This window comes from Periplaneta americana, chromosome 3, assembly GCF_040183065.1.
Source record: "Periplaneta americana isolate PAMFEO1 chromosome 3, P.americana_PAMFEO1_priV1, whole genome shotgun sequence".
NCBI classification, from domain to species: domain Eukaryota; kingdom Metazoa; phylum Arthropoda; class Insecta; order Blattodea; family Blattidae; genus Periplaneta; species Periplaneta americana.
This window is the reverse complement of record NC_091119.1, coordinates 162,690,607-162,707,055: the sequence shown is the minus strand read 5'-3', so window position 1 is coordinate 162,707,055 and position 16,449 is coordinate 162,690,607. Positions and strand designations below refer to the sequence as shown.

Sequence of the window (16,449 nt, the reverse complement as noted above, 5' to 3'; positions counted from 1 at the left end):
AAATTTATTACAATGAGTTCGTAATGTTTCTTACTGACACAAGATGGAATTTTTCGCAGTTACTTCTAATGTTTCTGGTTTTCCCCTTCAGGTTCCAAAGCCCATAATTTAATTTTATGACTTATTGCAAGCAGGTACAATTCAATGTCATCGTTTCTTTTATGTTCTTGATAGGCTATATGCCAACAATTCTTTCAATTTGCTACTGATTTTATATGTAACGTTTTTATAGGATAGCTGGCATTGCCATGACCTTCAATTGTAATAGTAATACAGAATTATCCTTTTCGCCTTTCTGGATGTGTTCTAGAAACTTCCACACAGATATGTGATATGTAACTAACATTCTCTCAAAACGAGAATGCCAATCTTAAACATAGATATTTGTAGGTTGCGTCCTGTTTATTACCAGATCATACCTACACCACAGTCTAGTATATACAGTCGCGAAGCTCAATACGTAGTAAATATGCAAACATTAGATAGTTGCTCACCACTAGGATCGCTAATATCGCCTCATTACAGGCAATGCAAAATAGTACCGTCACAGTCTATTGTTTCTAGCACCTTCAAAACTCAAGCTTCGTGACTGTATATAGTAGACTGTGCCTACACGTTCCAGATTTGAGGTCCAAAAAGTGGTAAAAGAATTCGTCTCCAACTTCTGGCTGGACGTTCTATGATAAAAGTAGTTCCTATATAAGTTGGAACATTATTTATGGTATTTCATCACGGATGGTGTACAATAGGCCATCTAATATGTCTTCCAAATCATCTAATGGGACGAAGGGTAAAGCAACGAGTTTTTACAGTGACCAAAAATGTCTATTACCGAAAATATGCGGTGACCGAAATGTCTGTTACCTACATGCCTCTGGACATTATATTCAAAGATTCTTGTTGACGCTGGACGTACTGTGTGTGGACTTTCAAGTTGTGGACGATATGACGATGACCGAAAGGTGTACGACCGTATTTGAGGGGGACAAAGAGAAGTGACCGAAGTGTCCTGGAAGCAAACCCGAACTGTAGGATCGAGAACTACAGTTTTGCTTTTCTTCGGACGAATGACTATAATATCAGCTCTTCTGATGAATCCTGTCTGGATATACAGGCCCATCAATATATCCGGGCTCGTGTATAGCGGCACATTTCCGCGGCAAAGTACAGCGCGCCCGCCCACGAATGGGTAGTGATAAGTACGGTAAGCAAGGTCAGCTGCGAACAAGATAAGGTAGTCGAGAAGCGTTTCGTGATATTCAGTTCTCTTGGGTTGTCAGTGAATGAGTCATGGTGCAGAAATTTAGTACAAAACAAAGACTTTTCAAAATTACAGGAACAGTATTGAATCAGAAAAAAAAATATCGAAGACATCAGGTCTTAACAGATAAAAAGCTTGATAATAGGCCTATCGATGCTCGATTAAAATATTCACCACGAAAGTCTCTAAGTTAACCCCGCAAGCAGGCGTCAGCTACGAGTCAGCACATAAAGAGACAAAATTACTGAAATTTCGTCCATACACAGGACATGGACCAGCAGAGGAGAATACAATTTTGCACTTTGTTTATTTTTACAAAACAAATTATTAATGCTGCCTGGTAGATACCCGTAATTTTTTAAGGAAGGAATGCAAGGTGTGCTTCAGCAAGACGGGGTTAAAACTCATACAGCTAGGACTTCATTGCGTGCGAGTGGTGACGTCTTTGGTGACAGAGTAATTAGCACAGTGTTGTAGCCCTCGATCCCCAGACTTAACGCTCTATGACTTTTATTTATGGGGCATTTTAAATGCAGTGTATGAATCAAACCCGTGAACATTAGGAACTGCAAAATAACACACGATTAGAAATGCGCACACAGAGCTGCAACGTGTGAATAAAAATTTGTTACGTTACATAACCTATCTCGAAGCTCAAGGTGAATAATTTTAACAGCTTCTTTGAAAGAGCAAGCAATTTTAACAGTTTCATTGACAAGGAGAACAATTTTAACAACTTCTTTGAAAGAGTAAGCAATTTTAACAGTTTCATTGACAAGGAGAACATTTTTAACAACTTCTTTGAAAGAGTAAGCAATTTTAACAGTTTCATTGACAAGGAGAACATTTTTAACAACTTCTTTGAAAGAGTAAGCAATTTTAACAGTTTCATTGACAAGGAGAACATTTTTAACAACTTCTTTGAAAGAGTAAGCAATTTTAACAGTTTCATTGACAAGGAGAACAATTTTAACAACTTCTTTGAAAGAGTAAGCAATTTTAACAGTTTCATTGACAAGGAGAACAATTTTAACAACTTCTTTGAAAGAGTAAGCAATTTGAACAGTTTCATTGACAAGGAGAACATTTTTAACAACTTCTTTGAAAGAGTAAGCAATTTTAACAGTTTCATTGACAAGGAGAACAACTTTAACTGCTTCTTTGAAAAAGTAAGCAATTTTAACAGTTTCGTTGACAAGAACAATTTTAACAGCTTCTTTGAAAAAGTAAGCAATTTTAACAGTTTCATTGACAAGGAGAACAATTTTAACGGCTTCTTTGAAAGAGTAAGCAATTTTAACAGTTTCATTGACAAGGAGAACAATTTTAACAGCTTCTTTGAAAAAGTAAGCAATGTTATGCACGTCCAAAATTTTAATTTTCATAATAATAGTAGTACTAAGTTAGCCTTCTCCGTTAATCCGATTTACCTTGATCTATAAGAATGTGGGTGCATCGCGTCGATCCGCTGACCACGTGAGGACTGTACTAATAATGTCGGCAGGCGAGTGGTGTTCCTGCGGCCAAGACGCCGCTGAAAGCGAGCACGGATAAAATGATGGCGCTCTATTGAAAAAGTTCGAGTTCTGAGACCAAACTAAGCAGTGGCGTCGCAATAGCCCCTGCAAAGTGGGAAGAGAGCTTCTAAATTTAAAATATTCAATTCCATTTTTTATTTCACATTTTTGCTTGTATTCTAAAACTTATATTTGTATGAAATAAAGAAAAGGCGAGTTGTTACTAGTTCAACTAATCTATACTAATAATAAATCTGTAGCCGAAATTTTTCTGGTAATTTTCGAATTTTCAAAAATAATTGGTCCTACCATATATAATTAACCACCCTGAAACCGAAAATCGCTTTTTTTTTAATTTTTGTTTGTATGTCATGTCTGTCTGTCTGTATGTTACCTTTTCACGCGATAATGGCTGAACGGATTTCGATTAAAATTGGAATATAAATTAAGTTCGTTGTAACTTAGATTTTAGGCTATATGGCATTCAAAATACGTTATTTAAAAGGGGGGTTATAAGGGGGCCTGAATTGAATAAATCGAAATATCTCGCTTATTATTGATTTTTGTGAAAAATGTTACATAACAAAAGTTTCTTTAAAAATAATTTGCGATAAGTTTTATCCCTTGAAAAATTTTGATAGGACTGATATTTAATGAGATAAATGGATTTTAAAATTAAAATAACTGCCATCTAAGGCATTGTAATGAATTAAAAACAAATGACTTCGTCTATAAGGGGCCTTGGACAGCAACAATCGAAAACTATGAAAGATAACCTACAGAGAATGTTTCTGTGCTTGTATGAAGTAATATCGGAAGCTAAATTAAACGATTTGTATAATTAATTATTATTTCACCATTGGAAAGTGTAGTTTCTCTAGATGGACATAATGCTATACTATTATTACAGTAACTTCTGATATTATATTATATTATATTATATTATATTATATTATATTATATTATATTATATTATATTATATTATATTATATTATATTATATTATATTATATTATATGTAATATTATATAATACAATTTAAGTTATTTGAAGGGTTCAGAACCATAGTGGGCCAAGCTCCATTTACTGAATACGTAGAAAACAAGGGTTAAAATTAAGTTATTTCCATAATTAAATTGAAACCTATAACAAGTAAAATAAAATATACACATTAAATCTAAATGATATCAATCTTCATTAAACTATGGTTGCATGTAATAAAAATTAAGAAACATGTTAAAGGAATAATTGTCATTGCACCAAATGAGTGTCTCTGGACCAAAATGATCGCATTTTAATTATTTGGATCCGATTTAAATTAAGTAACATATTAAACGATTTATCCTTCTATCAAACACGAATTTTGCCTGGATGAAATGTCCTATTTTAATTATGTAATTACTTTATATTTATTTCTAACGGGTGCAGCGGAGCGCACGGGTACGGCTAGTTATTAATACCGGTATGACTACAACACTTGTTAATGAGTTGAAGATCCAAATATGTTTGTTGGGGAGCCCATCAATTTTCCGATAAGTCACTGAAACTACGGGCATATCACATACAAATGCTCAGCATGTAAATTGAGTCCATTTCACACGCCCTCATTTTGCTGGAACAATCTAAGATGGGGATGTACCCGCATGAAATTGCATCACTGTTCTGCGAAGAAGCACACGTCAAGAGATAAAAGTCGTTCAGTACATGGAAATTGGACCTTTGTAATTTACTATTATTCATGACCATGTTATGAAGATAAATAATTAAGCCATATCATATATTACGATATCGTGTATTGTAGTTCTGAGTCCGTGGACGGGCAATTGAAATAAAGTCATAGCTACTTCTTGTGAAATACTGACGAGATCCTCTCCTTTCTGCTAAAGGCTGTGTGATGTATCTTGTCTCACTGTGAAAAGAGAGAGAAAGGAGATATCTTCGTCTGTGTTGTTATGGCGATGGGGGGAATGGAGCAATGCCGTCCATCCATCCAGTGGCGGAAGAGACTAGTTGATACATTCTGTAGCGCAAAATAAAATAACAAAATATCTCTCTTCGTACTGTGTAGTTCCGTCACTGAGCTTGTCTTTCAAGAAACTGAGTTTCGGCAGCCTGTACAATAACAAGATTTTGAAAGGAACCCTGAAAATTTACAACCCTCCTATAATCTCCACCCTCATTTGAAGGGACCTGGTTTTATTGCTACTGAGACAAGATAAACCTTACCAGGTATAAACATTAACACAACTTAGAAAATACATTCATCATTATTTAAAAACGTATTTTAATTTATTTCAGCAATATAAACTGTATCATTTTTTCAATCTATTTCCTTACACACAAAAAAATATTTGGACATACAACAATTTCCTAGCACTGGCAGAAAGTGTTAAAGTTTCAGTAAATTGTATATACAGTATATAAATTTTTTACGGGAAAAAGGTCATTACAAAAGTTGCTAAATTTTAGTCAATTTCAATGTGATTTCAACCAAACTTTTATAGATAATACATTAAACACATAGGCGGAGTTATGGGGGGGGCATGGGGGCACTGCCCCCCCCAAACTTGGCCGAACACTTTTTTTGTTTTCTATTAACGTTAGAAAATATTGAATTCAAAAGATTTTTCTTGTTATTGTTTATGATTAAGTTTCTGTGCTTAAATTGACGAATTATTGTCTTCAGACCATGTGTCTGGACTATAATATTTATTTTAAATTTCTGAATGTATAAGAATTTCTATACCTCATCTGAGGAATAGAAGCACTATAATGTTTTTTTTTTTTTTTTAACACTGTACTGATGTGTTAGAACTCTGCTGGTGTTCAAGCAGCCACTTGAAGAAATATGAATAACATACTGCACAACAATGCAGAAAAAAGAAAAGTGATCCCGGTTAAACTTAAAGACGAGATGAAATAAAATAATTATAGTCCCGTCGCTCCAATTTCCGGCAGCCAATCGCGTTGCAGGTCGGCTACATTTAAACGTGTGCGTCTTGTGATTCGCTGATTCATTTCTTAAGGCTCGATAAATACTTAAAATAATCGCCCGCCATTTTAGCTCTTCCGTTGGCGTTCGCAGAAAGCACACGAAGACGTTATTTGCCGCTTAATTATTTGCTGAATTACATTGCGTTTGATTTATTATCATAGGAGCTACGACATGATAATGTTTAACGGTGTGGCAAATAGATTCCTCGTATGGTAGTTCGGCAGCGTAAGAACAAAAATGGCGAACGATACTACCTATCTAGACTTTATAGAGCCTTCACTTTCTAAAACGTAAGCAAAGAGGCGGAGTCACGCCGGAAATAACAGCGTCGGGACTATAGAATTCACATTTTATACAATATCTTGCTCTTTTAAATAAACAGATAAAATAATAATGTAAACTTGGTCCACCGCTGTGCAGTAATGGTTAGCACATCTGGCCATGAAACGAGCGGTTTGAACAAGTTACTTGGTTAGAGTTTTTCCGGGTTTTTCCTCAACTAATTGAAGCAGAATTGCTGGGTAATTTTCGATGTTGGACCTCGGACTCATTTCGCCATCACTAATTCACATATCACCATCCATACAATAGCCCAGGTTAAGTTCACTGTGTGGCGTGCTATACGTGTACAAGAGCATAGCCGTTCGGCTACCCATTCACAAATGGGAGTGGTAAGCACAATAAGCCTCAGGCTGCAGTGCAAGCCTTCGAGTTCCTCTTCCTTACAAGAGGGAAAAAAAAGTAACATTGTATATTTTGTTACAATTTTACTTTATTTTAAAATACCTTTATTAAATGATCATATTCCGATATACTGTACCAAGGTCAAGCTATAATGGGGGGAGAAGATAAACGATGTCCCCATAATCTCGTTATATCGGGATTCTATGGTTTTGCTTTGCCCCCCCCCCCCAAGGAAACAGTTCTCTCTCCGCCTATGATTAAACATCTGTGTTTATCACAATAGCCTTACTTCATTGATCTGTATAATATGGCCAGCTCTACAGCACTGTATTAGAATAGCCCTCTAGGTGTATCACAATAGCCAACACAGAAGGCTATCGTATATACACTGGTTCTATTTTAATTGTATCTAATATTACAAATAAAAAATTAATTTAACTCCAAGTCCTTCATGTGTGTCTAAAGTAGCACATGACTTAGTTTTTTTCAAATTTGTATATGCTTTGATAGAAAAATTACAGCAAAAGATTGATTTTTTGTATCATAATAGCCCCACTTGACCATATCTCCGTTATCGCAGTCAAACTTTCTTGTTCAAACTCAAACGTAGCTATTATTAATTTAGTAGCATGCATTTAGTTTTTTTTATTCACGTCTTGTAGTATTGTCGAATATGAGGGGCAATCGAATGAAAACGGGTCACCATGCGTATATCTCACGGCGGGCAATTTGGTACCACTGGAATTTGATTGCTGAACTGACATCTAGTGGCAACTCGCGAAAGCACAGTTACACATTAGCGGTCTTACTAATAAAATCTCTATATACAGACCTTTAACTATCTTATACAATGAGTAGCTCATTTATACGTGGTGTGTAAATTTCTTACTAATAATCACTATATACGTCGCGTATAACAGTACAAATGTTGCACAGCTACGTCATAGTTTCGTCATTACTTCGTTACGAAAGATAATAGAATATCTGAGGTTCTCTATTGCATCCGGTAGAGGGCTCTAGTGTGGCGTGTTAAGTATCGATAGTACAACTGGCTCTAATCGATTACCATACTATATTTTGGTCAAAGAGTACAAGCTACAGTAATATTATTCTAATTATTCCGTGCTCTTTGGTTTGTTCTTCTTTGGTTACTAGGCAACCATCATCATAAAATGACAGTCGATACGAACAGCTGTTAGAGGGGCGGCCATTTTTTCTCTATATACAACGCTTAAACAAGGGGTTTCGTGTATATAACTACTGCAAAGGAATTCCCATTGTATAGTTACAGGCTGTTTATACGTCCATCGCTTCTGCATGGTTTATTAGTAAAGTTTTCTGTCTCAACTCTGCATAAGTCTAGTATAAAAACTATACACGGTTTATTAGTAAGATTGTAGTTCGTTTATTGTGCTGGAAGTGAGGTTAGAGATACGTGTATTCTTCCAACATCACTCATGAAGACAGATAAAGAAGAACAGTGAGGTGTAGTGCGATTTTTGACTGCTGAAGAAGTAGGAGGACGAGAAATCCATCGTCGCATGTCTGCTGTTTACGGCGAACACAGCATCTCACGTTCGCGTGTATTAGAATGGCACAAGAGATTCCGAGAGGGACGCGTGCTACCGCAGGCTCGTCCAGGACAGGCTCATCGTGCCATCACTCCTGTTATTGCTGAGGTTGATGGTCTTATACGGGGAAATCGACGGATCGCTGTGGAAGAACTTCGTCGTTTGGTGGGAATAAGTCACGGTTCCGTACACTCATTGCGATGAAGCACCTGCATTACCGAAAAATCTGCGCCCAATGGGTTCTACATCAGTTGGAGGAACAAAAAACAAACAGAATGACTGCTTCACTGGATCACTTGCAACGATACTACGAGAAAGAGTATGCATTTCTTTGCCGTATTATCACTGGCGATGAATCTTGGTGTCACCATTTTGAATGGAGAGCAAACGGCAGAGCCAAAAATGGAAACACATGGATTCTCCCCCACCGAAAAAGTCCAAAGGAATGCACACAAGTTCCGGTAAAGTCATGTTTACATTCTTCTTCGATTCTAGAGGTCCTCTACTTGTTTAATTTCTCGAGCATGGGCACAGCGTTATGAAGAAACTTTACAGAAACTGAGGAGCACCATGAAGTCAAAACGACCTGGAATGCTATCGAACGGCGAAAAGGTACGGTCACACGTCGCTACTTTTGCTGCGCAACTTTTGTACTGCAGCTGCAAAAGTTGCGTGTCGTGTTCACACGTAAGCCAAAAGTAGCGCGCTGCGCGCTACTTTTCGTGCTGCGCAACCCAGTGTGCAGCAAAAGTTGCAACTGGAGGTTGCGAGTCTGTTCACACGCAAGGCGCTACTTTTGCAGCCGCAGTCATGCTGCAGGTTTCCATCTCCGTGTTGACTTCTCAATATAAATTTTGTGGTTATGTTCGCATTATTAAGAAACTCATGCGAAAGTTTACTTATCTATTATTTGCTTTTCTGCCCTAACTAGTATTCAGAAATTGGCATTATTTTTACTATAAAGCTTTTAAAAACGCCTATATACTTAAATGATAACAAACAGCATATTCACGTAATCAATGTTGGCAACCCTCCTGTTTGAAACTACACTACAGAAAATTAAAAAAAAATGAATTATATCGTCAGCAAGTATGCTCAGACTGTGTTATGCATTTCATAACTGTTACAAATAATTTATTTTCATTACATCTAACATTAAAATACATCCAAACAATAAAAGTATCATTGGCACATATGGGTGGCAACATTGGTCGCAACCGCAGCAAAACTTTCAACAAAACCGATATCAAAAATGCTGCGGCTGCAACCCTGAGAACCCTGTTCACACGTCGCTACTTTTAAGCTGCGCGCAGCATGGAAAAGTAGTGGGCAGCAGGTTCGGCAGCCGCTACTTTTCGGGTTGCACCGTTGTTCACACGTCGCAGTACAAGAGTTGCGCAGTTTTTTGTACTGCATCGCTGCAAAAGTAGCGACGTGTGACCGTACCTTTATCCTTCTTCATGATATGTCCGCCCACATACTGCCAACTCCGTGAGGAATACGATTCAGAGATTTGGTTAGGAAACGCTTCAACACCCCCTCTTCTACAGCCCAGATATCTCCCCATGCGATTTTCATATTTTTGGAAAGTTGAAGAAAGACATTAGAGGACTTCGTTTTGCATCGGACGAAGACGTGTGTGACTTTTTCAAGAATGGGACTGATCGACTTGTCTCGCAGTGGGATAAATGTATAAACAGTTTTGGAAATTACTTTTGAGGTAATAAATGTTCTATTATATTTTTTGGCATATGACCCGTTTTCATTTGACTGCCCCTCATATATTGTAACTGTAAGTTGATCATTCTATTACTATATTTAAAATAAGAGTAAGATAGATGAGTCTGTTAGTAGAATAAAAAAGTCGCATGCGTCGCCAACCAAGAAGGTGAAGGAACATTGGAAATTGCTGTGTCGTCCTCGACCATCAACCCGCAAGTCTCTAAATGATACTATCGAAACAAACTAAAGAAAATTTAATGAATATCAACATCGATGTTAATTTTATTCATCCAGATTTTCAAGGAATAGGGCTTAAACTGTATTTCTCGATAGAACAAAACTTTAATACTGAAAATTGATGATTTTTTATTCTGTTACCAGTCATGGCGCTTGGGAAGACCTACTTAGGAAGAACTATAAAAGTAGAATATCTCGATAATCATTTTTGCTTTTCGTTCGTTATTTTACGACGCTTTATCAATTGCTAAGTTTATCGAGCGTCTGAATGAGATGAAGGTGATGTCAGCAAAATGAGTCCAGGGTCCAGCGCCGAAAGTTACCCAGCATTTGCTTTAAATGGGTTGAGGGAAATCCCCGGAAAACTTCAATCAGGATTTCAACATTGGCCCGCTTGTTTCACGGTCAGGTGTGCTAACCGTTATTCCACAGCAGAGGACTCAATAGTCTTCTTATATTGTGTGTATATACAAGCAGTTTAGGCCTACTAAATCCATGGATATTGAGAAGATGATGAAGAGTTCATCAATCGTATTATTCTACTGCCATTCGCCAGGCCACTTTTGCATCTCAGCAACAAGGGAACTCATTGTAGTCTAAATTAGCTACGTTGACGTAAGTCTTTTCTTTTTCTGACCAAAATAAAAATAGGTCTATTATTATTATTATTATTATTATTATTATTATTATTATTATTTATAAATGTTACACATTTCATTTACATAACAAAATATTTTATAATACTTTCCCCAGCATGCGAAACATAACAGTCGGCTTCTACAAAAAAAAAACGGAATTGTGCCGGAAATTCGTCACTGAGTAGCCTACACACTCGAACACGGGAAGAAGTGTTGCGATCAAGTTAAACAAATTGAGAAACAATATGACTACAAATGATTAAATTAATAAATGTTTTTATCTTGTACATTTCTAAAAGTTTATAGTCTTCAATTTATATTAATAGAGGCCTATCGTACATCATAAATTACAGTAACATACTCTAGAAAAAAAGTGACGGGGCATTTGAAGAAAACCCTATAATTTAATGAATGTCATGTCTATACAGAAATTAGGGGAAATTACATAAACTACTGTACAAATAAGTCAACCCTCCAAAAATAGTAATACAGTATAACCTCGATAATCCAAACCTCAATAATCCGAACGCAGTAAGTAGAATAAGAAAGAAGACGATGGTTTCTAGCACCTTTTCATTTATAACAGTGCAGGCTACAATGTGTTTTTTTAAGTTCAGGTAGAGTAATTCAATATAGATCTGTACTATTAGGAAGACAAGCGATTGACAGTTAACTGGTAAGCCTATATTGTATATAAATTCATGAGAATATCCCGTAAATATTGGTATTGTTATTTTAACCTATCTGGATGTAACGCCATCGTTGTATTAACTTTCTATAGTTAGGTATGTATTGTGCACGCGTCTGTTTCAGGTTCATGTCAAAGCACAGTTGAATAATATTTTATAATGCATACACCCCTCCATGGATTATAATAAACTCTTCCAAGTAGGTTATGTCACATGCATACCATGCGGACTCCTTAGGCCTATAGGAATGGACCCGTTCACATTGTTAGGTTTATCGGATGTGACGTATGTAAGTATTTCCATAGCGACCAGTGTCTGTTTAATTCCAACAAATCCTTTTATTTTTCTACCTATAACTTAATGTAGGTCTAATATAGACGTCACATATCAAAATATTACATTCTTAAATTAAATGTTGAATTCTAAAGAAAAGTATGCTGGAATAAATTATTAATTAAATGTTACTCTTGAGCAAATTTAATATTAGTAGAAATTTCGCAGTCTACGGTTATAAACAAAGAAATAGAATTTAAATTACATATTCTGATAATATTCGTAATTCATAACTTCATGCCCCGGACTATGTGTATGTGTGTGCATCTATATGAGTAAATTTGAAACAAATCACGAAATATATTTTAAGTTAATACAGTGAAACCTTGCTAAAACGTACCCTCTATAAAAAGAAAACCTGCACAAACGAAAAATAAATTTGGGAACGGAATGATTGTCTATGTAAAATAAAACTTTAAAACGGAAAACTGCCTAACGCGAAAACGGAATCATTTTGGGCACCATTTAGATTTTAAAAAAAAAACCTGACTAAAACGGATAATTTTAAGCGTAACTATTGCTAAATTCTTTCAAACCATTTTTCATTTTGTGATAATACTGTACGAAGCATAACATAATTTTTTGTGTGACTGTACATGCAATGATCTGGAAGACTTTCGCTATTCTTTGTCAGGCTTTAGGGGTGAAGCTTCTCTAACCATGTCACTATTCTTTGTGTATTGTCAAGAACCCAGGCAGGTTACTTCTTCCAACCCTGTTGTATTTTCTTTCATTTATTCTCAGTTTTGTGCCAACAAGCCAATACAGTGATAAAGGACAGTGCGAGTAGAATAAAACTGTGAATAATTGTAGTGTAGTGCCAATTTAGTTTCACATTTCCGTTTATTTATTCTCAGTTTTGTGTTAATATGCCAATAACAGTGTTAAATAACAGTGCGAATAAAGTAAAACTGTAAGATTTAATAAAAATAGCCTAGATGACCTGTTCTATCATGGAAGAGTGGCTTCATAATTTTAATGGAGCAATGAAATGTCAAGGTCGTAAGGTCACACTGTTTTTAGACAATGCTACCTGCCATCCAAGGATTGATTTGTCTAATGTGAAGTTAATCTATTTTCCATCAAACACAACTTCTGTTATACAACCGATGGATCAGGGCGCAATTTACACTCTGAATTGATACAGGACGAGAAGAAAATCCTACAACGTTCCCTTCAAAAAAAATAAATAAGTCGCGGCAATGCACTTAAAAAAAAAACGTGGTGGCCAAGAAAGTAGGGCGCTGAGAGAGGCTGCAAGTTAAGTTAAGGTAAGTTAATAATTATGAAAATAAAATTCACTTTGCACTTTATTTCAAATTATTTCTTCATTGGGTTCTTCCTACAGTGAACATATTGCAGTAGTCTATTCTTAGTTTTGCTAAACGAAAACCTGTGAAAACGAGAAAAAAAAATTCTGGAACGATCGCGTTTCGTTTTAGGGAGGTTTTACTGTATTCTCCAGGAAAACTGTACCAGAGGAGGCACGATTTCTCTTTATAAAATACCAGTTGATATATTTTATCTACATTAATTTATGATTGCACACAAGCAATTAAGCTATTTGTGTTAAAAGTTAAAATATGCCGGTATTCGTTAAGTACTCTAACTCAGACATAAAAAAGTATAGCCTATGTGCATAGCTACTCATATTATAACTGTAAAATGCACATACGTACGCACGTGCTCGTTCATATTTCTATGTACACAAACTAATAAAAATGCACTTACCACCAGGCAATAAAATATTCTTACGCAAAATACAGAGCCTTCTACTTATTACTCTTGTCGCAACAGTCCACCGAGTCGTAAATCACTTTTTTATGACTCCTCAACAAGATTCACTTCACTGATGTAAATGCTCCTGACAATTCTGTTAAGGAATAAATGTCACGGAATAAATTCTCAAAATATAGACGAATTTCGGGTGTACGCGGTTGGTTTATCATGCAAAATAACACAAATTCACAATTCATAACATACTTCACAAACACATTTCCACAAGAACACTGGGAATACACTCAAAACGTTGTTCAGCTTTAGTCATGCTCTGCCTCTTGACTGACTACTCACCAAGTATTATCAGGAGGAAACGATAGCAGTTCAGGCTCCGGCGGGGAACAGAGAGGAAGGGAGGGATAGCTGATAGGATTGCAAGAAGGGAAAGAATGAAATATGTATATATTATTTAAACAAATGTGAAGGGCAATGTTCTTTGATCAAAATGTTTGAATAACTGTGTATACAGTCTTTTATGATAAGGAACTCTTTGTACTTCCCTAATACAGTGCAATAAGGAAAGTGTATGGTTTGTGCACCGAATTAAGTGTATTTTTAAACCTACATACAGTACAGCGTAGGGTGATCAGATGTCCTGCCTTTCGCAGGATACTCCCCTTTTTTTAGCCCCTTACCTTACGGCCAGAGAAAAAGCTTGAAATCTCTGTAAATATCCTGTTTTTATTCTTTTTTTTATCCCACTAAAAGTCCTTAAGTTACTTCCTTACAAATGGCTTTTAAGGAACCAGCAGGTTCACTGCGCCCTCACATAAGCCCGCCATCGGTCCCTATCCAGTGCAAGATTAATTCAGCCTTTATCATTATATCCCACCTTCCTCAACTCCATTTTAATATTATTCTCCCATCTACGTCTCGGCCTCCCCAAAGGTCGTTTTCTCTCCGGCCTCCCAACAACACTCTATATGTATTTCTGAATTCGCCCATACGTGCTACATGCCCTGCCCATGTCAAATGTCTGGATTTAATGTTCCTAATTATGTCAGGTGAAGAATACAAAGCGTGCAGTTCTGCGTTGTGTAACTTTCTCCATTCTCCTGTAAGTTCATCCCTCTTAGCACCAAATATTTTCCTAAGCACCTTATTCTCAAACACCCTTAATCTCTGTTCCTCTCTCAAAGTGAGAGTCCAAGTTTCACAATCATACAGAACAACCGATAATATAATTGTTTCATTAATTTTAACTTTCAAATTTTTTGACAGCAGACTAGATGACAGAAGCTTCTCAACCGAATAATAACAGGCATTTCCCATATTTATTCTGCGTTTAATTTCCTCCCGGGTGTTATTTTATAAGTCCTGCGAAATAAAATTTGAAGCGAAATGTCAATGTTTTCTATCCTCTCAGAGAAAATTGCTGAATAGGAAAACAATAGGCAACAATTCACAGCAGTGAATAATAGGCCTAAGAGTATGTGGACAGATGAAAAATCTAGACTGAAGCCGATATGCTGATCACAAAGTATAATCTGAAATTATAGCTGTGTTCAATTCAATGGCTTCCTTCTTGGACAGCGGCAATCAGAGTTGTCAGACGTTCTGGATTTCCCAGGATTGTTCCGGATTTTAATGGTCTCTCCTTTTTCCTGGATTGAGTTATATTTGTTCCGAAATGTTAAAAAAGAAATGAAAAAATGATTTTTTTTTGCTAATTTCTATAAAATTATTTTTAAAATTCCTTATTAATTTTTTCAAGATCTTTTACAAACCTATGTTCAATGTCGTCGTCAACGCCGCCTGGCGCCTCCTTCGGGTTGTATTGAAATAAAAATTATAATACTGTAGAATGAATTAGGTAGGCTATAATACAATACCTTTATTCTTTACTCTCTTTGGAAGTTGATTTATTATTGATATGATTTAAACACTGTATTGTGTGTTTTTTTCTGTATTGATCAGGCTGTAATATATTACCTACTTTCCCAGACTTCATTAGTAATTCAAAGAAAATTTCATAATCTACGAGTAGCAAAAATGTAACAAAATTGAAAGTTTAGGTCCAAGGCCTATATAATTAGTTGAAATACATAAAACGAATAAAATCAACTGCATTGCAAATTGAATTAATTCAAATGTTTAGTTACGTTAAGGTACGCAGTATCACCAGCGTATAGGTAACTTCGCGTCAGTACCTTTGATGTAGCCGGACTAATTTCAATGACCTTCAAGCCAGGTAGAGCGTGAGATTCTGCTTTCTCCCTAGAGTTGGCGCTGACATTACACCAGCTAGCAGCCGACACAGCGGAAATATAACACATATAATTAATACATCTAGATACATTATGTACTCAAATAAAATAAACTGGATCCATAAAATAATAAATCAGTCATTAACTGTAATATCTAGACTCTAGAGTTCCCTTATAATAAGAGTTGAGACGTTTACCCCCAACAACAATTAAAATATGTAATGATTTGATAGCACTGAAAATGGAAAAACAAGATTCTTATGAGAAGTGAAACCATATACGTATATTATATAATATTATATACAAATATTAAACGAATTTGATACATAATTTTATAATATATTATATTATTTTATAATATAATTTATTATATATAAAATATTAAAAATTATTATTACAACTAGTTTGTCACTGAGAAATAAGAAAAAACTGTTAACTTGAATTTATTTGAAGCAAAGCGTTACTGGATTATGCAATAAGGTAGGCGATGTTTGGATCCTGTGTCTCAACTCTATACTCAATTATTAGCTTAGCGTATGCTCGATTACACTAACCTCTAGCGCTTGAAAGTGGAACTAAACGCCGGTGCACAGAGAAACAAAACACAGGAAAATTCGCTCAGTGTCTTTTCTTTATAATCTCTATTCGCTGGTATCACCAACTGTCCAGGATTCCTGAAGAGAGCATCTGGCAACCCTGGAGACATTTGTTCAAAGCAATACATTCAAATCAGAAATACAGTATGTAGTTGCTCTGTAATTTTACTTACTTATGGTTTATAAGGAACCCGCAGGTTCATTGCCGCCCTCACATAAG

General features: G+C 35.9%; 1 protein-coding gene across 5 annotated transcripts in view; it reads right to left on the bottom strand.

Annotated features, from left to right (window-relative positions):
• The window catches only part of LOC138696794 (receptor-type tyrosine-protein phosphatase H-like), a 157,112-nt gene extending 143,397 nt beyond the window's left edge, over positions 1-13,715 (bottom strand). For 4 of the 5 annotated variants that reach the window (XM_069822197.1, XM_069822200.1, XM_069822201.1 and 1 more), the window contains exon 1: positions 13,379-13,708. The gene's annotated coding sequence lies outside the window, so the exon portion shown is untranslated. Of the gene's footprint in view, positions 1-13,378 lie in introns of all 5 variants that reach the window. The other variant, XM_069822198.1, reaches the window with a different exon arrangement.
• Positions 13,716-16,449: the final 2,734 nt, after the last annotated feature.